General features: G+C 50.2%; 1 protein-coding gene and 1 pseudogene across 1 annotated transcript in view; one reads left to right on the forward strand and one right to left on the reverse strand.

Moving 5' to 3' along the window:
* Positions 1–1761: 1761 nt before the first annotated feature.
* The window catches only part of LOC128779165 (cadherin-23), a 327551-nt gene continuing 302992 nt past the window's right edge, over positions 1762–26320 (forward strand). Inside the window, exon 1 of the mRNA XM_053923246.1 lies at positions 1762–2133. The gene's annotated coding sequence lies outside the window, so the exon portion shown is untranslated. The remainder of the gene's footprint in view (positions 2134–26320) is intronic.
* LOC112305559 (small ribosomal subunit protein eS27-like) lies at positions 20014–20260 on the reverse strand (annotated as a pseudogene).

The raw sequence follows: 26320 nt of genomic DNA on the forward strand, positions 1-26320 counted from the left end.
ACACCAACTACCTGCTCCAAAGCCTCAACTCTTAGGATAAAGACCAGACCCACATCAAAGCCAACATGCCCTAACCCATCTGGCTCCTGCTCCTGCTCCAGCCCCACACTAACTGCCCTCCCTACCCTCTCAGCATTCCAGCCTCCTTCACTCCCATATATATACGGATCTCGGGAGTAAAGGCCAGCTCCTGCCCACCCCAGGGCCTTTGCACATGCTGTTTCTCCTCCCTAAAACTCCACTCTGTCTCCATTGCTCATCCTTCAGATCTCAGATCTAATCTCCTTCAAGAAGTCTCCCCTGATCCCCTTGGCCAGGTGCCCTTAAAGTACGCTTCTTCCCGGCATTGGTCTGGCTGTCATTTTACCTGTTTATGTGTTTCATTGACTAACACCTGGTTCCATTAGAGGAGCTCCACCAGGCGTAAGGACCAAGCCTGTTTTGTCCCCATGTTCTCACAAGCTATTTAAGTTAGCACATAGTAGCAGCTAAGAATAAATGAACGAGCGAGTGAATGAATGAATGGTAGAGAACTGGAGCTTTGAAGTCCGACAGTTTCTAGGTTCTCTACATGACTCTAGCACGCAGGCAAGTCGCTCACCTCCCCAAAGCTGGTTTTCTTACAGTAAAACCAGGATAACGACAGGACCTACCAGAAGAACTGTGTTGAGGCAGGAGAAGTGTCAGCCGAGCCTGGCTCCAGGCAGCTATTGTCAATATGCTAACTTCAACAGCGACAGGTCCAGAAATCCTGTCATATGAGAAACAGGTAAAAGAACTCAGAATGTTTAGCCTGGGGAAGTAAAGGCCAAAGTCAGGGAACTACCCTCCTCAACTCCCTGAATACCAACTCCTTCTGAATCCAGCCGTCTGGAAAAGTCATGAAGTTTCCACTATAGGTGTGCAAAGAGAAGCTGGGAGGCTATTGTTCAAGGTGCTGCAGAAGGGTCTCCTGTAAGAGACAGGGTGCTCAAGTGATCTCGAGGGTCTCTCCCAATCCGAGGTCCCTCAATGGAAGCACTTGGAGGCATTTTGAGCTCAACTGAGGGAGAGGGCGCAGATGGGAGCACACGATTGGGGTTGGCAACTGCAGCTGCTTGAGGGAAGCACGGCCAAGCAGCCCCAAGGACTAGAGGGCTCTAACTCTGCTCGACGCTCAGCGATTCTGAGAGCAGAGAGGGGGCGCTTAAAGCCAACAGATGGCGCAGGCTCACCCAAGTCGTGCTTTGGAGCTCTGGCCCCGGCTTCCCGGGAGCGTTTCCAGTTCCTCCAGAAGCGCGGAGCGGGGAGTGGACGGGAGGTTGGCCGGGCTTCTTCCCCTCTGCGTGCCCCTCTCCCGGACAGCCGGTGGCCCTGTGGGGCACGGCTCCCGCACGCACCTGGGGCTATTTACCCGGGCTTCCTCGTTTTCCCTTTGGGGGATTCGTCAAGTTGTCACAGCAGCCGGTGCCATGACATCAGTAGAGGGCAGCTTCGCCAGCACTGAAATATTCATGCCCTGAGCGCCTGGCCAGGCTCCGCTACGTTCCCGGGGGTCCGCACGGGTCCGGGGCGTATGGCTGGGGGTGCAGGGATACTGGCGGCCCTTCTCATTGTGTGGAGGGGGTGCTGAGCGGCAAAGGCGCGGCCGGGCGGGCGGGGGCTGAGAGAGGCGGGAGGTGAGCGATGGAGCGTCGGGAGGCGGGGTCTGGGTGGCGGGGGCCGAGCGGGGCGGAGGAAGAGAGGGAAAGTTGATCGCGCACTTGAGCGGCGGCAGCGGCTCTGGAGAACCCGGGGCGGGCTGCGGACCGATGCTCAGTGAGAGGATGCGTCCGACGGCGGCCGGGCTCTGAGCTGGGCTCTGAGCCGGGTGGGGCGGGGCGGAGAGGCCGGGCCCGGGCATGGAGTGCGGGAGTGCCGAGCCTCGGGACGTTTGGAGCGCGGCTCGCGCGCCTGAAGTTGCAGCCAGCCAGCAGCCAGCGCCGAGCGGACGGCCCAAGGGGACCCGGGAGCGGCTGGCGCGCCGCTGATGAGCCTTCGCGCCTGCAGCGAGACGCGGTGGTGGCCAGCACCGGAGCAGGCGGCCCGTGGGGGCGGACCCAGCGGAGAACAGAGCCCGAGGCGCGGCGCAGCGCCTCTCCGCACTCGCACACGGTACCAAAAGCGGCGTACGGCCCTTTCCCTCCCCAATTCCCTCGCTTTCACGGCACCGTTCGTTAGCCTGCCACGCGGCGGGAAAGTTGGAGCAATGGGGTCGCGACCGCAGTCGCTGAACCACTTGTTCCAGGCGCGGCCATCGCCCGCGGCTGGCGTCCAGGGCCTCTTTCCATCCCTGCCCGTGGCCCGGTCCTGCACCCGGCTCGGAGCCCGCGGCCAGACGCGCGGCAACTTTGATTCCCGGGAACTCATATTCCCTCCGCGTTGGCCTTGGGAGGCCAGGCACTCATTGCACTTCCCACCCCCGTTCTTGGACCCACGACACGCGAGCGCTTTGGTCTTCCCACCTCGAAAAGAATCTGGGTTTGGGATAGGGAGAATTTCGCGGATCTTCCACTGCCCCTCTTTGGGCGTCGGGATCCAGTCCAGTCCCCTTTTGCGCTCTGGATCCCCATTTGGACAGTGGAATGGGTGGGGTGCACCTCCTCGTCGGATGGGCAATGGCGTTTGGGGGACCTAAAGTCACGTAGCTCTCGTCACCTCTCGGTGCCCGCAAGAGACCTACTTCAGAGTACTCCGGTAACCTCCCCAATCCGGACAGGCTGTGGGGAGACAGACGCTCCCCTCGTGGAGCAGGGAGCGGGCTGCTGGCGCTTCGCCTCCCAAGTCCCTTTGCAGGCCCGTCACGGGCGGTGCTGACTGTCCCCGGGGGCCTGCACTCTCGTCTCCCCTCGGGTCAGCCCGGGACGTGTGCTGAGCCCGCGCGTTCCAAGGAGGTGGCGGCACCAGCCTACGGGCACTTGGTCCCTTGCCTTTCTAGAGCAGGCACCCAGAGCCGCTGCTTCTGTGCTGCTAGCGGAGCTCCATTGCCCTCTCTGCCGGCGGCGGCTCCGCTGCGACCCCAGCGCCCAGTCCTGGTGCTGTAAGCGGCCCCCTATCTGGGGGAAATTAGCCTTTCCCCATGTAGTAACCCCCACCCTCCCCAGTAATTCGGAAAGCCGTGCCTCCCTCTTCTGTGTACTTTGCCCTCTCAGACCAGAACGGGCACTAACCTTTGCCTTTCATCCGGTTTGCAAACGCCCCCACCCCAGTTTGGATTTCGATATGCCGGAGAGGCACAAGAGTATTGTGTGTGTGTGCGTGTATGGGAGTGTGTGTATTGGGTGGAGTCAGACCCTTGTATAGGGAAGAATTAGGCTGGTCTGAAGAGCCCGGTTGGGACCAGGTGCAAGGTGCTGATGAGTCAGCCCATGGTGGGGAGAGCTGGCTTGGAGTTAATTTTTGGTTTATGGTGTAGGGGTAGGCACACTGTAGTCAGCACCTAAGGGCGTGGGGGACCAGATGTCACTACCCAGGAGGGACTGGGAGGGGGCCTCTTAGCTGGGGGAATAGGAATGCTTGGTGCTGTTTCCCCCGGGCTGGGGAGGGTCAGAAGGCAGAGTGCCTGTCTGGCAGGAAGCGAGAGTATCCTGTGGCCTGGAAACGTGGCGCTTTGCAGAAGTGACCAGTGTGAACCACAGGCTCTGCTGCGGGTGGTGAAGGAAAGCAGTGAGTAGGTGGGAGGCCCAGAACTGGCATCCTGGTCTTATCTGGGATCCCATACACATCTGTCTTGGCCTTCCTGACCCCCAAACAGCTGGGCCGCTCACATCTGCTTACCAAAGGACTTAATTTGAGGGTTATGTTGGCAGATGGTTGCCTCCCAAATAGCTCCCCTCCCCAATAAGCTCCTTACCTGCAATTTCACCGCTTGAGGTTCATTTCTTTGAGCTTAATGTTTTAAAGGGCACCTTTCTGAAGTCCTAATTTAAAATGCCCATAGTTCTGGAAGGCGGAGGTCTGGTGGAGCCTTGCTCCGAGTGTGGCCCGTGGCCACGCAGTGTTAGCAGAACCTGGGAGCTGGTTGGGAAGGCAGATTCTCGTGTCCCACGCCAGACCTCTTGAATCAGAATCTGCATTTGACAAGATCCTTGAGTGATTTGTTTGCTCAGTAAAGTTTGGGAAGCGCTGGTCCACAGTACCTTCTAGGGAATGAGCATTTCACAGCCTGTTGGTGCGGAAAGAGTGTTGAATAGGGCAGTGGATAAGAAGAAAGGAGGGAAGAGAATGAGACTGGAGCTTCTTATTCTGGATGGTTGTGCTAGGGCTGGGTTAACAGTCCACTGCTGCCAATCCTTGGGGCTATCCCTGCTAATGCCTGCAGGCGTCTGTGTTGGGGGTACCTTTAAACAGATTCAAGTAGCAGCTCAGCTTTCTGTGCAATTAGAACATTGTGTTGTGAGCTGCATATGGGCTGGTAGGAAGTGGGCAGGGGGGCAAGATTTCTGGGAAGGTGGATATGCCACTCTGCCTCCAGGAAGCCTGGGGCTGAGCAGATGCCGTCCCTCAAGGGGGAGGAATTAGGTAACTCTCCTCCACTTCATCTGTCCCTCTCAGGTGGGTGGGATGATCCATTAATAACACCTCTCAGTGGCCACAGGACTTACGCAAAGGGAGCTGCATAAATGCTAATTTGGGAGAGCCCACAATGGGAGCATACTGACCAAGCCCTGCTCTTACATCCCCGCTGGCTGGAAGTCTCCCTTCTGCTGCCCTGGGCCCATGGGAGGCCCCTAGCCCCAATACCCAAGGATGATGGCAAGGTATGGTGACAAGTCACCTACCTGGTCCTCTGGAGGAATAATGGCAACTCTGAGGCCATCAAGGCTGGCTGGACAGTGAGTTCACGAAAGGCTTTGGAGGGATTTGGATCAAAGGCCTGGTGGGGCCAGTGGTATCACAAGTGACAGGTTTTGGAATGACTCATACCTCCCAGCATTGCCAAAGGAGGACTGTTCTTCCCTGAGTCTGGTCTTTGCCAGGAAGACAGTCCACTCCCTGACCCAGCTGGTGTGGCTTCGTTGGTTGGAGTGTCGTCCTGTAGCCAAAAGGTTGCGGTTTTGGTTTTTGGTCAGGGCACATACCTAGGTTGTGGGTTCAATCCCTGGTCCGGGTGCGTATGAGAGACAACCAATTGATGTTTCTCTCTCCCTGCTCCTCTCTGTCTCTGTTCCTCTCTACCTAAAAAAGCAATGAAAACAAAATGTCTTCGGGTAAGGATAAAAAAAGGTGGCCCACCCAATCAGAGGGCAGTGTAGGGAAGCCCCGTGGGGAGCCATGGGGTAGCAGGTCACGGGCTGTCAGAGCAGTGACGCTGATGTGACAGTGGTCTTTCACCGGCGAGTGGAAAATAACTAGGTTAGTAAAGGTCTTACTATTTTCTTGACCCTCAGTTAAAAAAAAAATAGTGTTTTAAAATGTAAAGATGGTTTTTAATATTAACGTAATTGTCTTCGAACTCATTGTTTTCAAAGTCAGTTACAGTGTTTTTTAAAATTCATTTATTTTCGTACTGAGTCTGGTTTGAGTGTTTCTTGGCATTGGGGCCATCCTGTCTGTCCGTGACTCTGTGAGCAAGGTCGTTCACAGTTTGGACCCTTCTCTGTGGGTTATTTCAGGATGGGAGTAGTTTGCCTTCCGCAGAGACGAAGTGGGGATCAGACCTGTTCTGCTGTGCCAGCCTCATGCGTGTACGTGAGTGGTGCGGATGCAGCTTAGGGGTGACCAGCCCCTACACCTTCACTAACACCTGGGGTGGGGGGTGAGGTGGTCGCCTCTCCAGCCCACGCCTCCCTCCCTCACTGTCCTTCTGAGGTGCTTTGTACTACTCTGTGGTGGTCTGGCTCCTCATCTAGACAGTGAGCTGCCTTAGCACGAGCTGTGTTTTACTCCTTCTTACATCCTCAGGGCCCATTGCACCAGCTAAGGGGAGCTCCGTAAGTGGCCGGCTAAATGGACTATTGTCACGTGATAGTTCCACTACTGCTCTAGCCCCGTCGTCAGCTGGTCATTAATCCCAGGCATCTGGTGTATCTAAAACCAGTTTTAACTGTTCATGTTGGTTCCTTTCAAGACTGAGCAGCTGATATCCATATGGCCATGTTCTGGGCTTTTGGAGTACCTACCCTTGGAGTAGTGGTCTCAGCCTCACATGCGTACAGGGGCCAGGAGGCAGAGCAAAGAGTAGAACAGGGCCAAATATAAGCCAATAGGGAGTGGTGGGGACTACAGAGAACTGAAGAGTGGAGGCCCCCTACGAAAGGAGCAACAGTAGGCAAACCCGTCTGTGTGACGGAAGCCAGAAGGACGGTAGTAACTCCAAGGCTGAAGGGTGCTTCTGGAGCATGGGTCGTTTTTATATCTTGATCTGAATTATCTACCGCAGTAGTGAGTGACCATTTGTGCAGAAGAGAATTTAGGAAAATTAAAGCACTATGGGCCATATTTATTTTGATTCAACATAAAAATAGCTTTATTGAATCTCATAGGGCAGAAAATGCATATTCTTACCAACTTTATTGGCCAGAAGGGTATCAGTGAGAAACTTGGCATATTTAAGAAGTAGCCACATGGAGACAGCTTTCTAGTCTTTCACTGTGAAATTCAATCTGGCTCTGTCCTGGGGAGCGGAGCGGACTGCAGCCGCTGCTCCTTGCTGGGCTGCATATTTGGGTCTTGGGGTTCATGCTTTTGGGGCTCCACCTGACCCTGGCAGTGAAAGTCCTTGGGGCTCGGTGTGTTGCTGAGGGAGTGGGAATGTCACAGATCCATCTCAGCCCCGGGGGCCTCAGGCTGTGTCACCGAGGATGACACGGCAGGCTCAGATGTAGCGTTCATATTTTTAACATTTCCTCTGCATGGTCTGCAGTGTCATGCAAGCGTTGGTTGTTGATATGGTCATGAACCCATTCCCTCTGTGATTTTCGGAAGGCAGCTTGGAGGCAGACCGTGCCGGGACTGAACACCAGCTCTTCCACTCGAGCTCCGAAGCCTTGGTCCGGCCTGCAACCTTGCCCAGGCTTTAGTTTTCTCATCTATTAAATGGCAGTAATTTTCAGGTACCTCATAGCGTTGCCATGAGCATTAATAAGATGAGAAATTTAGAAGAAGCCCTCGGTGCAGTACCAGTACCCAGTACGGGTGCGTGGTGCGGCAGCTTTATCCTCCTCTTGATTGGGTCCCGTGCTAGGCAATTGCATTCTAGCGAAGAGGGGAAGCCTCCTATTTTGAGAGACTGACACTAAGTTTCTACATTCAATGCTGTCTGAAGTTGTGTGTGTGTGTGCGTGGTTACAGTTGTGGTTTTCATTTTGAATTGGTGACTAACATTTTAAAAATAGAATTTTTGCCTGGAAACCTAGATTTCTGGCATCTGACTAGAACCAGCCACACTGGTCTGTGTTCCCAACTGGCCGTTGTTGTTGGAGCTGAGTCGTAGTCATCCCTTGTATTTATTTGTACTTTCATTTTAAAGACTCTTTGATTGAGGAGTGCATTATACACTAAGTTAAGCAGATCTTAAATGGAAGCGGTGAATTCTCACACACACTGGGTGGAGACGTGTCCCAGCACCTGTCAGCGCCCTCCCGCCCTCCGCAAGCGGTGTTATCCTGCGCCCGAGTCTTGCCTACAGCTCTTCTCTCAGATTTAGGTGCGCCCACAGCCTTCAGTTGTCCTCAGCGCCCGCCATTCCCTGTCGTCCACATCTGCCCCCGCTGTTCTTGTGTGCGCTACATTCTGGTCCCTTTAGTCATTTGAGTTTGTGACCTCTATCCAAGGGCTGGGAGGGACCTTGGAAACTAGTTAGACCTACTGTGTTCCAGGCAGGGAAAGTGAGGGCTAGAGTGAGGGGGTGGGCTTGTTCTAGGCCCCGTCCCTGGGTGAGGTGGGCCTGGGTGATGGCCAATCAAAGGCAGAGCTCTGTTCTTCCTGCCCCAGCATGGGGTGTGTTCAGCAGGAGGCCAGCCGGGTCTTTGTCTCCCAGCCCCCAGCAGCCCTGGGTGGGCCCTGCAATCACAGTCACCCAGAGCCTCCTGGGGTTCGGCCATAGAGGGATGGAATCTCTTCTGGTGCCTCCCCAAAGATGCATCTTCCCTGAGGCAGGCTGTTAGTGGCGCGGCTTTCCTCTTTAAAGGCCATTCTCCATTTGGAGAGGACCTGAGATGCCATTTGTGACAAGGGCCCCCTGTACACCACCTTGATTGTGTCTGTTGCTGAAAGAAGGCTGTAATTTGGGAGCCAGTGAAAGCGAGACAGGGAGGGAAGTAGAGAAGAGTGCAAGAGAGAGAGAGAGGGAGGAGAGGGAGGAAAGGGAGAGGAAACAAAAGGGGTGGCCGGACCACGTCTGGGCATCCATTTGTATCGCTGCTCCCGTCTCCTGGAAATGCTGGCTTTTCCTGGCTTCCCCAGGGCCCCAGTCAGAGTGGGCTGGGTCCCCGCAAGACGGTGCCTTTAGCTCTGCCCTGCTTCTCTTCTGTTCTTTGCCTACAGAAGTAGAAGCCTCGTCTCCCTGCCCCAGGCTTACCCATGGTTTATCCACGGCTTCATTCTCCCTCAGCCCTTCGCACCCCCTCTCCTGCTCTGATTTGCCCTTGCCCTGCAAGGAGGCTGATCTTGACTTTGCCGTGGGGGCCGGGAGAGCTGATATCATTGCCAGGAAACCAGGAGTTACAGAACTCAAAGCCGGGACTCTCTCTGCCCCTTCTCTGGAGGTCTGAGGCTTTGTCTTAGAGGGAGATGCATGGGTGGGCTGCCAATGAAGACCAGCACATACGGGGCCCTGGGACAGGAGGTCCTTCCAAACTCTCATCCTCTTTTATGTCATAAGGTCCCATGTCCACTGTTGGGGGAACTTTTCATTCAGCCATCAGTCTACAAATACTGAGCATGACCGATAAACCAACTCTGTCTAGTTGCTGGTGATTCATGCTGGGAGTCGCAGGAGCACTGTCCAGTAGGAGTACAATGCAAGCCACACGCATTGTTCAGTCTTCAGAGTCCGGTCTGTATTAAGCATTTACAGCATTTCTCAATTTGGACTTGGCATTTTCAAATGCCATTGGCCACATGTGACTGGTGGCTACTGTATTGTGGAACTGGGGGAATAGATAATCAATAGCCACCCCAGGCCATTACAGATGGTCCTGGGAGCTACCCACGAAAACGGGGTCATTGACATGCTAAAGGCAGGAGATAGGATGGTTGGGGGAGGCCTCTTGAAGGATGGGAAGTTGTGGTCCTTTGCCACAGGCCTGAGCCTGGCAGGGCTAGGGACAGGAGTGGTAAGGGGAGGGGCCCGTGTGTCCACATTCGTGTGTGCCCCTCTTCATAGGAGACCCAGGTGGGGCTTGGAATGGATACAGTAGTTTAGAAAAGCACTTTGTCTCTGGGGTGTGTCACGTGTGTGTGTTTCCACATCTTCTCTGCACACTTTCCATGAGAAAGATAAGGATTAAGTTCATTTTCCACTGCTTTTTTATACTTGGGAGTTTTCCAAGCAAAGAGGAAGTTGGCCTGGAAAGCTGAGGTTGTTGCAGCAACAGGGGCACATGGGGTTGTATCCTCTTGGGGAGAGGGTCTGGCCTGAACAAAGGAGGGGGGACTTGGATGCCAAGAAGTCTCAGGGTGCTTAGCAGGCCTGGAGGCCTGTTTCCTCTTCCGGAGGTGGGGCTGGGAAAAGGCGCTTGTGGGCAGATTGCTCTGAGGCTGGGCAACTGCAAACCTTCTGTGCTGTGCTGTCTGGGCTTCACCTGTGACTCACCTGGGCCAGGGTCAACATCAGGTGCCTACAACATCCGGGCAGCTTATGTAAGAGAGGGAGGCTGGCTGGGCAGGCACCGTGGCAAAGTGCACATGCGCACTCCGTCTCAAGGGGGCGCCACTGCCAGCACGCCTGCCTGTGGTTGTTCAGCGGGTGTGCAGGACGCATGTGGCCGGACACTGATATTTCCAAATAATCTAGAAATCTGTATTTAAAAACACAAAATTTTCTTACTTCAAATGTTTGCAACTAATTCAAATACTTAAAAACACCATGAGGCCCACTCATTTATCTATCAAATGTCTATTGAGCCCTCACTGCGTGCCAGGCGCTGTTGGAGGCCCCCGGCCCGTCTGTGGTTCCTGCCCTGGTGGAGCATATATTGTGGGAACACCCTTCAGCAACCCGCACATGGGACATGGACGACCAGTTTCAGCGCGACCTCTGTCGTAGACTTAGAGTTTCCGGGCTGGCAAAAATGATGGGGGACATTTATGAAGCACTTACTGTGTGCCGCGCCCTGGGGTTAACACATACAGTGTCTCACTTTGTCCCAACAACAACCTTATGAGAAGGACTCTGGCCACTGGCACTTTACAGGTGCAAAGTCTGATGCACGGAGAGGTCGAGCAGTTTGCCACAGCCACCTGGCTAGGAGGTGGTGGGGTAGAATTTGAGTCAAGGCATCTGACTCCTTAGTCTTCACCTTGTTCTTCAGCCTGTACTGCACTCGGAGAAAGCCAGAGCCACATCCCTGCCTATACGGATGGAAACTGTGCCCAGAAAGGACAAGGGACCCACCTGGGGTCTGCAGTGACAGCGCTGGACTTTCAATCCAGGCCTGTCGAGTCTGTTTAGTGCTGTCTGGACTTCACTGTGATTGGCCCGGGGCTGGGGCTGGTCATCAGGTGCCTATGGCGCCCAGACATTTAAGAGATGTGGCTGGGGGGTGATTTACATATGCGTGGGAGTGAATGAGGGGGACGTCTCATCAGCGGAGAAACTGCAGGCCAGCTGCTGGGACCAGGTCGCCCCCATCGGGAAGGCCATGCACTCCAGTACTTTCTGTACTTGCTTCGACCCAGGGACCTAAGCCAGACCCTCAGCTCGGCCCACTGGTAAACCAGGGGGGTCGAATGCAATGGTTCCTCCGATTTAATGCCAGCCCCACACCTTTCCCCCTGCTATTGACCAGGCTGGCCGATGAGCTGCCCTCAGTGTTCCTGGCTGAGTGACCTCAGCCTGGACTCTGGCTGGAGGACCACGGGTTTGTCCTGCAGTTTTCTCCTGTCAGTGTGTGCACAGTAACCGCGAGGCAGGGTGGCGTGCCTGAATGGTGGAGAGACACCCCTGACAGGCACGTGAAGGCTTCAGTCACAGTCCTGTGTTGACTCAAGTGCTTTATTCTCTGAGCCACCGTTTTCTCATCTGCGAAGTAGGAGGGAAAAGCCTGCGGGCCCGTGCAGGTGGTTCAGGAAGTAGGGGACTGTCCTGAGACGCACAAGGGTGCTGGCAAAGTGAACTGTGACGTATAGAAATCACAGTCAATGAGTTAATAGGTAGATAGATACTTTATTAGTTACTACTAGGTATTGTATGTATCAGTATGGCTTGACCTATGGCTTGTGACTCCTACTATGCAGGAGTCACGAGATGCATGCAGATAGGTATTTAAATAACATGGAAATCTCTAACCCCAACAGTGGTGTCTTTGAACAGCTTAATGACTTCACACCCACTCTATCAATTCCCCATCTTTTGGGGAAACCGTACAAGTCAACAGATATTTATTAATCACCTACTGTTTGCAGAGCAGTGCAAGGCACACTGTGGTAGAGAGACAGACGAACCATGGCCCTCGTTTTCGCGAACTCTCACGCTTTTTCAGAGGGCCGTATTTGGTAGGTCCAATTCAGAGTGTGTGTGTGTGTGTGTGTGTGTGAGAGAGAGAGAGAGACAGACAGACAGACAGACAGAGAGAGAGAGGGAGGAGAGCGCAAGTCCTGTAGCTCCTTTCGGAAGTTGCAGCATCTCATGCCTGACTCAGCCAAGGTTTTCCTTCTTTGCTCTTCCTCATTGACCCCAAAGCTTTCCCCGTCCCCCCGAAGTGCTGTGTGACAGCTGGGGGTGAATTAGCACAGGGATGGCTGCCTCCTAGGCAGGGGACAGGAAGGCCGTGGGGTGTAAGGAGTGGGGGTTGCCATAGGCAAGACCTGCCCCGCTGGCCCAAGCGGAGCCTGAAGGCTGTTGGAAACTGGAGCTTAGCCCGGAAGCAGGGAGCCCATGAATTATACAGCGGGCGGGAGGCTGTTAACTAGGTGACCTCGTTGCACCTGTGTGTTTCACAGCTTCCTGAGGAGCCACTGTGGAGGGCCCGGGTGTCAGGCAAGGGCAGAGGCGAATGGGAAAGGCCAGGTGGAGACGCAGCATCTCTGTTTTCTCCTTACTTTCCCGTCAGCTGCCTGGCTCAGAAGTTCTCGGCACTAACAGCTCCCTTTCCTCCTGGCTTTGACCCAGATGGCCTCGGCTGTGTGTGTGCTCGTGCGCGCTCGCACACAGGGCACTGTTGCCCGTGCACCTGAGGCTCCCTAGCCATGGCTGCGAGTGGGAGGGGGCCTCTCCTGCTGCGCTGCGCCCCGTAAGCCTGGCTTCCGGGTCTGGTTGCTGACCTGGGAGTCTGCCTGGCCTCAGTCCTCAGCACAGATGTGCTGTCACCTTGGCCAAGGTGGTGCCCTCTTTGGGCTACTTCTGGCTGCCATGGAAAATGCAGGCTCCTGGGCAGAACTCCCAAAGCTTTGGCCTCTGACAAGGGAAGCACCGTTTGAAGTAAGTGGGGGACAGGTAACCCTGACTTTTCCTTCTTATGCTTTGGTTTCTGTGCTTTTAAGTGTTTGTCACTGGAGCCAGGCTGCAACAGCCCAGACCTGAAACAAAGGAGCCTCCGTATCCCCAGGCCTCCCAGAAAAGCAAAGAAAGTCTCTGGAAAGAGACGAGGGCCTCGCTAGGACAGAGCAAAGGGAGATGAGCTGAAATTGCAGCAGCAGAGCCTAAAGGCAGTCGTGAAGAGAAACTGCTTATACGAGATATCGGATGAGGGGTGGAGGGTGGGGAGAGTCTAGAATTCCTACCCAGGAGAAGTTGGCTTTTCCTTGCAAGGAGCTGTTTCCTTGGCCTGGGGTGGGAAACAGAGGGCCCCTGGCCAGTGCCTAGAATGGGAACAGGGGCAGGGGCCTCTACTTTCTCCTCTGTCCTCCGTGCTGTTGGTTTCAGGCCCTCCTCCCTACGATTGGAAAGGGACTTCCTCCTGAACCCAGGCCTCTGCCTCAGCCTGCTTGTCCCAGCGTGGGAGCCCAGGCCCAGCAGCCTGGACCTGCCTGTGGCCCTCCAGTCTTAGAATTAGGCCTTCACAAGGCTATTTACCTCCCTATACACCTCATCTTGTTCACAGACAGACAGACGCATCGCCTGCCTGGAGGAGATGGGGGCATCTCTTTACCTGCTCTGGGCAGGTGTAGCTGGGGATCCAGCCACCAGACCATCCAGGATAAAGTCCTAGTCTTAAAATTATAGCTGTGTAATCTCAGGCAATTTAATTAATCATTCTGTTCTTCAGTTGTCTCACCTGGAAAATAAGGATGATAATAGTACCTACTTCAAAGGGTTATCAGGAGGGTTAAATGAGTGATTGCATGTAAGATGCTTAGAAAAAGCCCCTGCCATATAGTGAATGTTCGACAGATGCTGGTATTCGTTATTAGTGTGCTCCTGGTATCCCCAGCTGATAGTTACTGCCGTGCCCTCTTACCCCCAGCTCCGGCATTCTTGAGGCTCAGTCTTGCAGACTGCCTGGGGGGCTGGTGGCAGTGGTGGTTAGGAGTAACCATGAGAAAAAGCTGTGTAGGTTCAAAGGGGGTAGGGGGAGTGAGCACTCTTGGAAGTCTTCATGGAGGAAGAGGCCCCTTGGCCCAGAGGCTCTGGCTTCTTTCTGTGCCCACTGGCACTGTGTTGCTGTGGTAGGAGGGCAGGAAGAGAGACAGGGCAGTATGTGGTTAGCAGCGCTGATGGTGCCAATCCAAGTGGGACGTTCTAGTCAGCTTTTTTACTGAAGTACAACACACAGAGGAACAGGGTGGTGACCACTCCCATAGAATCCCTACCCAAACCACGGACAAAGAAGTGATCCGGAGCAGTCTCCTTGTCATTACTCCCAAAGGTAACTCCCCTCCTGACTTCTAATACCACACATTCACCTGTCTGTTTTGAACTTCAGAGGAATTGAACCATGCAGTACGTTCTCTTTGTGAAGTTTCCTTCCATTCGCAGTATTCGTGAGATTCCTCCTGTTATGCCTAGTTCTCGTGTGTTCGTTCTCAGTGCTGTGCGTATTCCACCGTGGACGTGTACACCATGGATGTGTACCACGAGTTCCCCATTCCTCCCTGGAGGGGCGGTTGGGTTTTCCCCCAGTGTCTGACTATTATGAAAAAAGCTGTTATGAACGTTCATCTTGTGGTCTTTGGAGTGCCTATATGTGTGTGCAGTTCTATGGGGTATATTTGACTCCCCCGGTACCAACGCAGGCTTTATAGTGTAATCACTACAACTTTGTATGTGTCGCCTTGCTATCCAGTGGTATAAATCCTTCAGGTCCATGCTTCTTCAACACTTCTGTTTACTTCTGGTACTTGGCTTTTCCATATCAATTTTAGAATCAGCTTTTGAAATTCCACAAAAACGCTGCTGCGATTTGATTAAGACTGCATCACGAATACGTAGGTCCCTGTGAGGAAAATTGACATCTTTACAATATTGACTTTCTGATTCATGAACGAGCTATACCCCTCCATTTCCCCAGGTCTCGAATTTCAAGAATGCTTTTTAGTTGTCTCTGTGGAGGCCTTACACTTCTTTTATTAGATTGATGTCTGTGTGTTTTATGTTTGTTCATACTATTATACATGATATTTAAAGTTTTTCATTTCTAGTTATTTGTTTCTGCATAGAGCAGTAAAATGGATTTTTAAAATATTGACATGTATCCAAAAACCTTTGTTAAATTTCCTTATTAATTCTGGTAGTTTGTCTATGGAATTTTTGATTTTGACTACACAATCGTGTTTTCTGTCGATAATAATAGCATTTGTGTGCTTTCCTTTCCGATGCTTTTATCTTTGTTCTTGTCTTATTGCAAAGACTAGGACTTCCACATAATATCGCACAGAAGTGGTCACAGGGGCCATCCTTACTTTCTTCTAGTATCGAGGAGAAGGCTTTCAGTGTCTCACCATTAAGTATGACACTAGCTGTAGGGTTTTTGTAGATGTCATTTACCAAATTAGGGATGTTTCCTTCTATTACTTTATTTTCAAAATTGTGGTACAATTGACATAACATAAAATTTACTATTTTAACCATTTTCGAGCACACCGTTCAGTGGCGTTGAGCACCTTCACAGTGCTGTGCAGCCATCACCACCGTCCGTTTCAAGCTGAAGTCTGCAATCTCTGTACCTGTTAACAATAACTCCCCCTTCCTTCTGTCTTCAGCCCCTGGGGACCTCTGTCCTACTTTCTGGCTCTATGAATTTGCCTATTTTAGGTATCTTGCATAAGTGGAATCATACAATATTTCATCTTTTCTGTCTGGCTTATTTCACTTAGCGTGTTTTCCGGGCTCATCTGTGTTTATCATGTCCCAGAATTGCATTCATTTTTTAAGGCTGAATAATATTCAAATTTATAGAGAGACCATACTTTGTTTAATCCATTCCCTGTTGATGAAACAGGTAACCATCTGGATGCTTCTACCTTTTGACTATTGTGAGTCATGCTGCCGTGAATGTCGGTGTACTTGCATCTGTTTGAGTCCCTGCTATCGTTCTTTTGAGTGTATTTCTAGCAGTGAAATTCCTGGGTCATATGCTATTTCTACATTTAGTTTTTTGTGGAACAATCATGCTGTTTTCTACAGTGGCTGCTTGATTATATACTCCCATCAACAATGCGCAAGAGTTTTAATTTCTCCTTATCTTAATCAACACTTGTTATTTTTTAATACTTACCATTCTAACGGGCGTGAAGGGATATTCCCTTGTGATTTTGATTTGTATTTTCCCATTGGCTAGTGATGCTGAATTTGTTTTCATGTGGTTATTGGCCGTGGTGCATCTCTGATGGAGAAAATCTGTTGAAGTCCTTTGCCTATTTTTGAATTGGGTTGTTTGATTCTTGTTGTTGAGTTATGAGTTCTTTATATGTTCTGGGTATTACTTCTTTATCAGGTATACGATTTGTAAATACTTATCCCATCCCATAGGTTGCCACTTCGCTGTGTGGATAGTGTCCTTTGATGCATACAAGTTTTTAATTTTCGATGGAGTCTAATTATTTTTATTATTATTGTTACCTTTTATTATTATTGTAGTTTTGGTGTCATAGCCAATAAATCATGGCCAAATCCAGCGTCATGAAGATTTCCCCCTAAGAAGTTTATAGTTTTAGTTCCTACATTTAGGCTTTGATCCATTTTTAGTTAATATATATCTACAGTGAAGCCAGGAGTCTAACTTTATTCTTGTGTGTGTGGACATCTGGTTTTCCCAGCACCATCTGTTGAAAAGACTGTCCTTCCCGCATTGAATGGTCTTGGCGCCCTTGTCAAAATACATTAACCATATATTCAATGGTTTGTTTCTGTGGTGTCTATTTTATTCCATTGATCTATGTTCCTGTCCTTACCTGTCAGTACCACACTGCTTTGATTACTATAACTTTGTAACAATTTTGAGAGCAGAAAGTATGAATCCTCCAACTTTCTTCTTTTTTTTTTCTCAAGATTTAGCTATTTGGGATACCTTGAAATTCCATATAAATGTAATGATGGGTTTTTCTATTTCTATGAGAAACACCATTGGCGTTTTTAAAAAATCCTCACCTGAGGATATGTTTTGATTGATTGTTTGGGGTGAGGAGAGAGAGAGAGGGGCAGACATTGATGTGAAAGAGAAACATCAGTGGGTTCCCTCCCGATTGCAGCCTGACTGGGGGTCGAACCTGCAACCTAGGTATGTGCCCTGACTAGGAATTGAACCCACAACTTTTTTTGGGGGGTGTATGGGATGATGTTCCAACCAACTGAGCCGCCCAGCCAGGGCACCATGGACATTTTGACAGGGGTTGTATTAAATCCATAGATTGCTTTTGGTGATATTGTATTTTAACAACATTAAGTATAGGATCTTAACAATGTCAAGTCTTCCAATTTCACGAACATAGATGTCTTTCCACTTATTTATGTCTTTTAACATTTTCTTTCAGCAATGTTTTATACTTGTTTTCAGTGGTCAAGTCATTTGCCTCCTTGGTTAAATTTATTCCTAAGTATCTTGTTCATTTTGTTGCTATTGAAAAAAGGAATTGTTTTCTTAATTTTCTCTTCAGGTTATTTATTGCCATAGATATACAGCTTATTTTGGGGGTGCTGATGTTATATCCTGCAACGTTGCTGAATTTTTTTTTTAGCTCTGACAGTTTTTAAATGGACTCTTTCTTGTTTTCTATATATAAGATTATGTTATTGGTGAATGGAAATCATTTTACTTCTTTCCAATTTGTAATTGGAAATCTATTGCCTTATTACTTTGGCTAGAACTTTCAATACAATATGTAATGAAATTAGTAATAGTGGGCATCCTTGTTTCGTTCCTGACCTTAAGGAAGTCTTTAGTCACTGAGTACATTAGCTGTGGGTTTTTCATATATAGCCTCTTCTATTTTTTGCTAAAAGTTTTTTATCAGAAATATGCGTGGAATTTTATCAAGCGCATTTTTGCATCTATTGAAATGATCACGTACTTTTTCTTCTTCTCTCTGTTCATGTGGTGAATTACATTGATTGATTTTCCGAAGTTAACCAACCTTGTGTTCCTGGAATAAATCTTTCTCACGATGCATCACTCTTTTCATAACTCCTTGTCTGCTGCTGGAATGGCTGTACCAGCTTTCTTTGGACTGTTTTACATGGTATATGTGAATTGTTAATGTGCTACTTAAGACTCTTTTATCTGTGTCCATGAAAGAGATGGGTCTGCGATTTGCCTTTCTTGTGATATTCTCATCAGATTACAGCATCCAGTTATGCTGGCCTCATAATACAAATTGGATAATATTCCTTCTTCTCTTTCTCTGCGGGACTTTGGATAAAATTTCTGTTTTTTCTTAAATGTTTAGGAGAGTTCACTTGAGAAGTCATGTGAGCTTCTATTTCTTAGTAGGAAGATTTTTAAGTACAATTTCAATTTCTTTAGTGGAAATAGCACTATATTTCTATGTTTTTATGTGTCAGTTTTGGTTAAGTGGTATTTTTTGAGGACTCATTTTATAGAAATCTTTAAATGAGTTGACCTAAAGACATTCACAGTATCTCCTTATTGTCCCCATATAATCTTGAGGCACTATAGAATCCACAGTGTTACTCTCCATGATATGGGTAATCAGTGCCTTCTCATTCCGTTCATTGTCTTGCTGGTCACTGAACATACATTTTTGATAGTCTTTTTAAAGAACCATCTTTTTTTAGTATATGTGCTGCCGAAGCGAGCACTTAAAGAACCTTTTAGTTTACTGATTTTTGTCTATTTAATGTTGTTTTCTATTTCATTGATTTCTGTTCCTATTAGGAATTTTAAAATTGCCTTCTACTTTATTTGGGTTTAATATACAAGGTCTGTCTGGAAAAAGTCCAGCCATTGTTAAGGTAACGAGAACGGTTTGCACAACATCATCGATGTCACCTGGCAGCCAAGGAGCATGGACTGGAATGCACATGCGTGAACAATGATGCCTTCACTGTACTAGTCAGTGGGGGCGGTAGATGCCATTGAGTGAGCGTGTGTACTGTGTGGCCATCATATTCAAAATGGCTGAGCAAGTAGAGCAATGATTCTTCATCAAATTTTGTGTTAAGCTTAAACATTCCTCCACAGAACTATTCAGATGATTCAGAAGGCTTTCGGGGACAATGTAATGACTGCAGTGCAAATGAAAGTGGCACAAATGTTTCAAAGATGGTCGAGAATCTGTTGAGAGTGATCCACATTCACGAAGGCCTGCAACACGCAGAACACCTGAGAATGCCGAACGTGTACGGGCTGCAACCAACAAAGATCGGCCACTGACAGTGTGAGAACTAGAAGCTGATCCAGGGATTCCAGAACTACTGTGTCTGAGATTCTGATGCAAGATGTTGGCATGAGAGATGTCGTGGCAAAATTCGTTCTGTGGCTTCTGCTACCAGAGCAGAAGGAACATTGAGCTGCAATTGCTAATGACTGGATTCCAACCACTACCGATGAACCAGATTCCCTCAGGAAGATCATAACCAGAGATGAATCGTGGGTCTATAGCTTGCGTGATCCAGAAACATAGGCCCAGTCCTCCCTATGGAAGTTACCTGGTTCTCCACGCCTGAGGGAGGTGCAGCAAAGTCACAGCAAGATCAAGACCATGTTTGCTATGTGTTTTGATTAGGAAGGTGGTATCCCTGGAGTATGCCCCTCTAGGCCAGTCAATTGGTAAGGATTGTTATCTCAATGGCCCTCATTGGTTGAGCGATGCAATATAATGGAAATGGCCACAGCTATGGGCAACTGGTGATTGGCAGCTTTACCACGACAACGTGCCCACTCATGAGTCACATCTTGTCTGGTGCATCCATGTTTTTTTGTGAAACATCAAATCACCCAGGTGACTCAGCCCCCCTACAGCCCAGATTTGGTGCCCTGTGACTTCTGGCTTTTCCCCAAACTAAAATCACCTTTGATAGGGAGTAGATTTCAGAATGTTGATGAGATTCAGGAAAATACAACGGGGCAGCTGACGGCAACTGGGAGAACTGTGTGAGGTCCAAGGTGCCTACTTTGAAGGGGACTGAGGCATCATTGTCCTGTGTACTGTGTTTCTTGCATCTTGTGTCTTCTTCAATAAGTGCCTCCATTTTTCATGTTACATGGCTGGATACTTTCTGAACAGACCTCGTACTTCTTAAAATACTTTTTTGGATTTTTTTCTTTTCTAAAATCTGAATTTAAGGCTATAGATTTTTTTCTGAGCACAAAATTTGTACTGCGTCACAAATTTTGATGTCATGTTTTTATTATCGTATGGTTGAAAATATTTTCTCTTTGTTATCCAAAATGTGTTTATCAGGGTAGTTCTCTACTCAGCCTGATTCAGGTGCTTTTAGTGCCGCCTTCTTCGGAAGGAGCACCCTTCTGAAAGCCTTGCTTTCCCTCCTGTAGGCTGACAGAGAACAGTGGAGCAGCCAACACACAGCACTACTGTTGTGCATGGCCAAAGACGGTGGGGATTTCATAGCATCCTGGGCATTTCGCATCCATGAAGTAGGAACGGGGGCTCTGCACCAGGCGCTTCTCGTGTGCCTCTTCTCTCCCGGGCAGGGGTGGAGGAGATCCTTAGTGAGAGGCATGCTGTCGTAGGGAGGTCATCACTGCTGGAAAGGGATTGAAAATATTTTCTAATTTCTGTTGTACTTTCTTCTCTGATTCATGTTTGTGTGTGTGTGTGCGCATTGGTTCATTTCCAAAAATTTGGGAATTTCCTCTTTTTTCATGGTTGTTTTTGAGCTTCATCTGCTGTAATCAAGGAATATACTTTGAATGATTTCAATTCTTGGAAGTGTTTTGGAAGTTACTTTATGGCTCAGCATGGTGGATTTTTATATTGTCCGTCGCCTCACAAGAATGTTTATTCTGTTATTGTATGTAGTGTTCAATTTTGTCAATGAGGTTACATATGTAAATCATGTTGATCAGATGTCAGTATCCTCACTGATTTATATTCTGCCTTTTCTATCAGTTTTTGAGAAGGGTGTGCTGACATCTTCCATTATGATTGTGGGTTTGTCTATTTTTCCCCTTCAAAGTCTCTAACCCACAGGAAAAGGGCATTGGAAGTCTGCCCAGATATAAAAAGCCTCTTGAAGTTTTGTGTGATTTTTAATTCTCTTAATTTTCCCTAACATTTATCATAAAATTTTTCAAGCGTGCAAAAAGGTTGGAAGCCTTGAACAGCGAACACCCACAAATGCACCACCGGGATTCAACAGTTTGTTTTGTTGCATTCCCTGTATCCATCATCCATCTATCCAACTATTTATTTGGGGCCGTGATTCACAGTTAGGCGTGTAACAGTTCATTCCACCCCTATGTACTTAGCATGCATATCATTCAGTGGTCATCTAAGCGAATTTTAAAGTCAAAAGTGGGGACCTAAGAGCAAGTATGAATGACCCATGTACATAGACACCAGGGTGGGAATTGACTGTGGGAGCAGGGCGGGTGGGGGAGGCAGGGGGTATGGGCGAGGCAGGGGAGAGCAACGGCAGAAAGTTGGGACAACTGTAATAAAACAACAATAAAAATTTTTTTAAAAGAAAAAAAAAAGTGGGGACCTGAAACTTAATTCAGATACAAGGAGAGCTCTTTGAGGGAGAGTGGGCAGCAGACGGTGCCATCAGAAGAATCTCACCAGGAAGACGTGGGGTGCGGATGGTGAGGCCGAGGGTCCCTGTGACCTGCCCAGCTGCAAGGGTGGGCCTCTGTTGGACGCTGTGCACTGAGGAGCCCAGGGCTTGTGCTTAGGGTGGTGCGCCGAGAGAGCGGATGGCGTGTTCCAAAGGGCAGGTGTTTGTTGGCTGTGAGCCTCTGGAGGCCAAAAGCCCAGAGTGGAAGTTACTAGAGGCCTGCCTGGGGTCATTAAAAGAAGAGATTTGTCTTTCTGCGTCTTTTTTGAAACACGAGATCATCTTTTGGCAATTATTTTTCAAATTTATTTTTGGGTAGATAACCTAGCACATGCAGAACATTCAGGAGGCTTGAAATGGAATAGAGTGAGCCGTCTCTGTGTTCCCTCTGTCCTCCAGCCACTAGGCATTCGTCCCAGACGCAGCCAGCGTCTGGTTTCTTCCATCCCGTCAAACAGTCCGTGCACACACGTGACAGTGATGACGACGATATCCTGGATAGTAACACTTACCGAGAGCTCACTGTATGTGAGCTTGTATGCCAGGTATTTCACCTGCACTGCCTCATTTGATCTTGGTAACGGCCTGTGAGGGAGGTTACTATCTCCATTTCACAGGGGGTAGAGACTGAGGCGGAGAGGTTCTGTCGCTGAGGCAAGCTGGCACACCTACACGGGCAGTCAGGACGTGAGTCCAGCCTCGCTGGGCGTCCTGCTCTCCTCCTTCCAGTGCTCCTTGGCACCCCCTCCACCAACAGGCCCTTCCGGCAGCCTGGCAGTAGTGCATTTAACAGTGCACCTGTCCGGCCAAGGAGGCTGTGGGCTCCCTGTCCCTGGGGGACATTCAACCAAATGGCACTCCCCAAAGGCTTCTCCACAAATAGCTGTGTATGTTTTTTCCAGCTTTGCTTTCTGCTGCTCTCGGCCTGTGGGTCCGTCTTCTTTCCTGTCTGTAGGGGTCTCAGGTGCTTACCCTGGTCCCTTGAGCCCTGAAACGGGGGCCCTTGTAGCATCCGTTCTTCCCTCCCTGTTTGCAGGACGCAGTGAGGCGCAGACTGGGCAGCGGGTGCTGCCCGGCCACAAAGCGAGGCTGTGGCTGCCAGGAACGCTCCTTTCCTGGCCGCCGCCTGCCCCCACGTCTCTGGCCTGTCTCCGCCTTCCACCCCCACCCCAGGCCCCGCACAAGGAGAACCTGCATGCCTGGAGAGGTCGGGGGTGGGGGCATATGGGAGAGAGCTGAGTAAAATTCTTCACTAGGAAAAAATCTCATTTTCAAGAAAGTCTTGACAAAATGAGGCATTAAATTACAATTTTTCGGAGAGCATCGTAATTCTATTGCAGACAGCCCTTCATCATGGAATCTGAAAGCTGGGAAAATACAAAACTCATTAGATTAAAATAAACCACCTACTGCTCTGGAGAAAAGCTTATTTATCAATATCAATTTACTTATGATTACTCTGACCTGCAATTCGTTACTTTTAAGAATTATGATTTGTGTATTGCTCATACAGATGTGAAATATTTTTTTCTTAAATTGAGTATTTTAAAAAAATATTTTTTTCTTAGTAAAGGTTAGAAAGTGGTCACTGGGGAGGGGGGCGAGGACTTGTCAGAAAATAAATTAGAACAGGTTTGGCTGGAGGATGGTGAGGAAATGTGTGTGTGAGGGGCTGAATGGCAGCAGATGTGGACAAAGTGAACCTGAAGTCATGTGAAGCTTATGTGCCCTTAAAAGAGATTTTTGGCCCTGGCTGGGTGGCTGCGTTGGCTGGAGCATTGTCCCATACACCAAAAGGTTGTGGGTTCGATTCCCAATCGGGGCACATGCCTAGATTGTGGGTTCGGTCCCTGGTTGGGGCATGTACAGGAGGCACTCACACTGATGTTTCTCTCTATCTCCTTCTCTCTCTCTCGTCCTTTCTCTCTAAAATCAATAAGCATATCCTCAGGTGAGGATTAAAGAAAGAGAGAGATTTTGATTCATTAAGAGGAAGGACATCCTAATTAACCAAGCTGTCCAAAAGATGGCCTGCTTCCTGTGTAGGTAGTGAGCTTTCCACTTAAGGTATGCAAGTTCAGGTTGAAGGTCTGTCAGGAAGGATGCTGTAGAGTTAGCAGTCTGACAAGGAACCAGCTATCGTCTTGTCCAGCCCTGGTGTCAGCGACCCTCTGAACCGCACATGCCGGGTCTGGCAGGTAGGGCCGCATGGCGAGCCCCGCAGCATGTAGAGGAGAGGGCCCTGCATGGGGCGTCGGAGAGCCTCTATCTTGAATTTCCTGGCTCCGGCACTCCTGTCTCCAGGTCAGTCCTTGGTATGTGTGCTGGAGAAACAGTGTGGGGGCTGGAGACGGGGCCTCTTGGGTTCCAATACTGCTGCCATTACTTCCTGCTGTGAGACCCCCGTCCAGTCTCGGACTGTCCCCGAGCCCATTTCCTCATCTACAGCATGGATCAGTAAGGCCCCTCACCGGCAGTACTGAGGGTTTATAAAGTTACAAAGTCTAGCATGTAATAGGCACACGTTACGCCTTTCCCACGTCCCTCCTGGGCCTCAGTTTCCCTGTCTCAAAGTGGACAGCCTGCTGAACATCTCCAGGTTTCTTCCAGCTCAAGATTTATGCCCAGGTGTTCAGTGTTCCTGGTGTGAGGAAGGAAGATGGTCGGAGTAAGGAGCTAGATTCCTGGGGCCTTAAGGCCTCCATGAGCCCGTCTGGCAGCTTCGGCACCTCTGTCACGGCCACCTGCACTGACCAAGTGGTTTTCCTGGCCAGAGGATCCGCTGGGAGTTCTCCAGGTGCATGTTCTGCCTTCGGGAGACTGGGTCCCCATTTCATCAATGGGAAAGTGGAGGCCTAGAGAGGAGAGGAAGAGTATGCTCATCCGCCTCCTCCACTGCCTCGTGCTCCCTACCCTTGACCCATTTCCTGGGAAGCTCCGTGCATGGGGTGAGGGGCAGAGGGGAAAGCCTTCCGAACTCTCGGGAGGGCCCGGCCTTGGCGCACCCTCACTGTAGTCTCTCTGGCAGAAGCAGCTGTGCTCCTTTCCCTCCCTTCCTCCTCCTTTCCCTTCCATGGATTCTTTTACATTTTCCGCACCTGATTTTGAATACCTCCTCTGCTGGAACAACTCCTGTGTTAGGCTCCAGCACCCAACGTGAAAAGTCCAGGGCCCTAACTCTACCGGATTTCAGAGTCCCGTGAAGGGGAGAGAGACATGTGCATACACATGTGTGCGTGCGGACGCGCACAGCATCCCAAGTGCTCGCTTGAGGGAGTCTGTCAGCCAAGGGCACAGTCGGGTGGAGGAAGTCATGCGGAGGCCAGCTGGTAAAATCAGGGATTTCCTTGAGGAGGTGATGGCCAACCTACCTGTAGAAGAAGGAGAAGGCACTTGCTGTGCATTTTGTGCCCCTGCTCCGTGACAACCAAGTGGTCGACTGTGCATTGCAGCTGGGGCCAGGTGTGATGCCACTGCCACTCTCTGCCCCAGGACCCGGGCAGGTCCTCTGCCTCCAGAAGGAAGGCAGAGCAGGAAGGCCCTCGTTGGGTGGGCCCCGGCGAGGAGCACATCTGGACGGGGTTAGCGATGGACAGGCAGATAAGCAGTGAGAGAACCAGCCGACAGCTCCAGGAGGGCCGTCTGGCCTCTGCAGGTGGGTCCGTTTGCTGGGGAGTGGGATCGGGGAGGCAGGGAGGGCTGTGGCAGCTTCGGGGCTCACCCAAACTTCCATTTCCCAGTTCAGTCAGTTGTACCAAGGTCTGAGCACTTCAGGGTTTTTGGGTTATGACTTTATCCTCTAAGAGTCAGTTTCCCTCTCTGAAAAGGGGGTGACGTTCCCTCCTCCAAGTGAGCTAAAGGGCTGGATGGCACTAAGCTGGGTGGGCAGGGTGGATGGAGCTCTCTGGTTTGCTCTCAGACCACCAGGCACAGTGTGGTACGGGCCCCCCCTTGCCTGCCCTCCCAGAGCAGGTGTGGGGGGACTGTGTGGAGGGTGGGGACTATGATGAGAGTGACATGCTGTACCTGTGTAAGAGGGCATTGCTGTTGCTACTCCGGTGGCTAGTGTCTTGCGAATTGGGCAGAAGAGACGGGGTCTGAGAGTGGGACCGGGCGAGAGGGCGTGTGACTCAGCTGGATCTTCACCGTGCACTAGGTGAGCTTGTGGACACTGCCCTTAATCTTCATAACGTCCAGCCAAGTAGGTACTGTTCTCTCCGTTTGTACAGAGGGAAACTGAGGCTGGGCAGGGGTTTGAGCCACTGTCTCTTGGTCCAACCTCCTGATGGTTCCCACATGGAATTATCCCTTTCTCCCACCCCACGATGAGAGAGCCTGGTGGGAACCGTGTGCCTCACTGAGCTCTTAGTCGGGGCTCCAACGCTCCTTCCCCACCAGACCCTGCTGGGTCCCTCTTTCTTTCTCAGGGGTGTGACATTAATAAGTGTAAAAACAATTGAGCAGCATCTCACACAATGATGTGGGGAGGAAGCTGCTGTCAGAGGCAATCTGGAAAGGATTTATCACACCTTACAGGGAGAAGTATCGGTTTATGTCAGAGAGCCTAGCCTTGCCCTTCCTCCTCGTTCCCTGGGGTGGGGACACAGCCCCCCACCATGGGGATCTTCATCCCCCACTTGGCCTAGAACCTCTTTCCTGCGGCTGGTGGGACTCTGGCCTGGGCCTTCCCTGGCCCACGGCCTCAGGCTGTTCAAGCCAGAAGGGGCCTCATCTGTTTATTCGATCAACCATTCATTCATCAGCTGTTGGCCGCGTACCTACTATGTGCAGTCTCTGGGCTGCCTGGGAGGAACTCTCAGCAGTCAGTAAAACTGTCCCATAAGCCAGAGCTCACACTGCCTCATGTCAAGTGCTTTAAAGCAGCACGAGTCACATATTAAGGGTCTCAGAGGACGGATGGACTGGCTCTGCCTGGAAGGTTGGGAGGCCCTCTCAGGGAAGGTGACGTTTGAGGTTCTTCCCAACAAATGTGCCCCATATGGC

This window comes from Desmodus rotundus, chromosome 4, assembly GCF_022682495.2.
Source record: "Desmodus rotundus isolate HL8 chromosome 4, HLdesRot8A.1, whole genome shotgun sequence".
In the NCBI taxonomy this organism is placed as follows: Eukaryota; Metazoa; Chordata; class Mammalia; order Chiroptera; family Phyllostomidae; genus Desmodus; species Desmodus rotundus.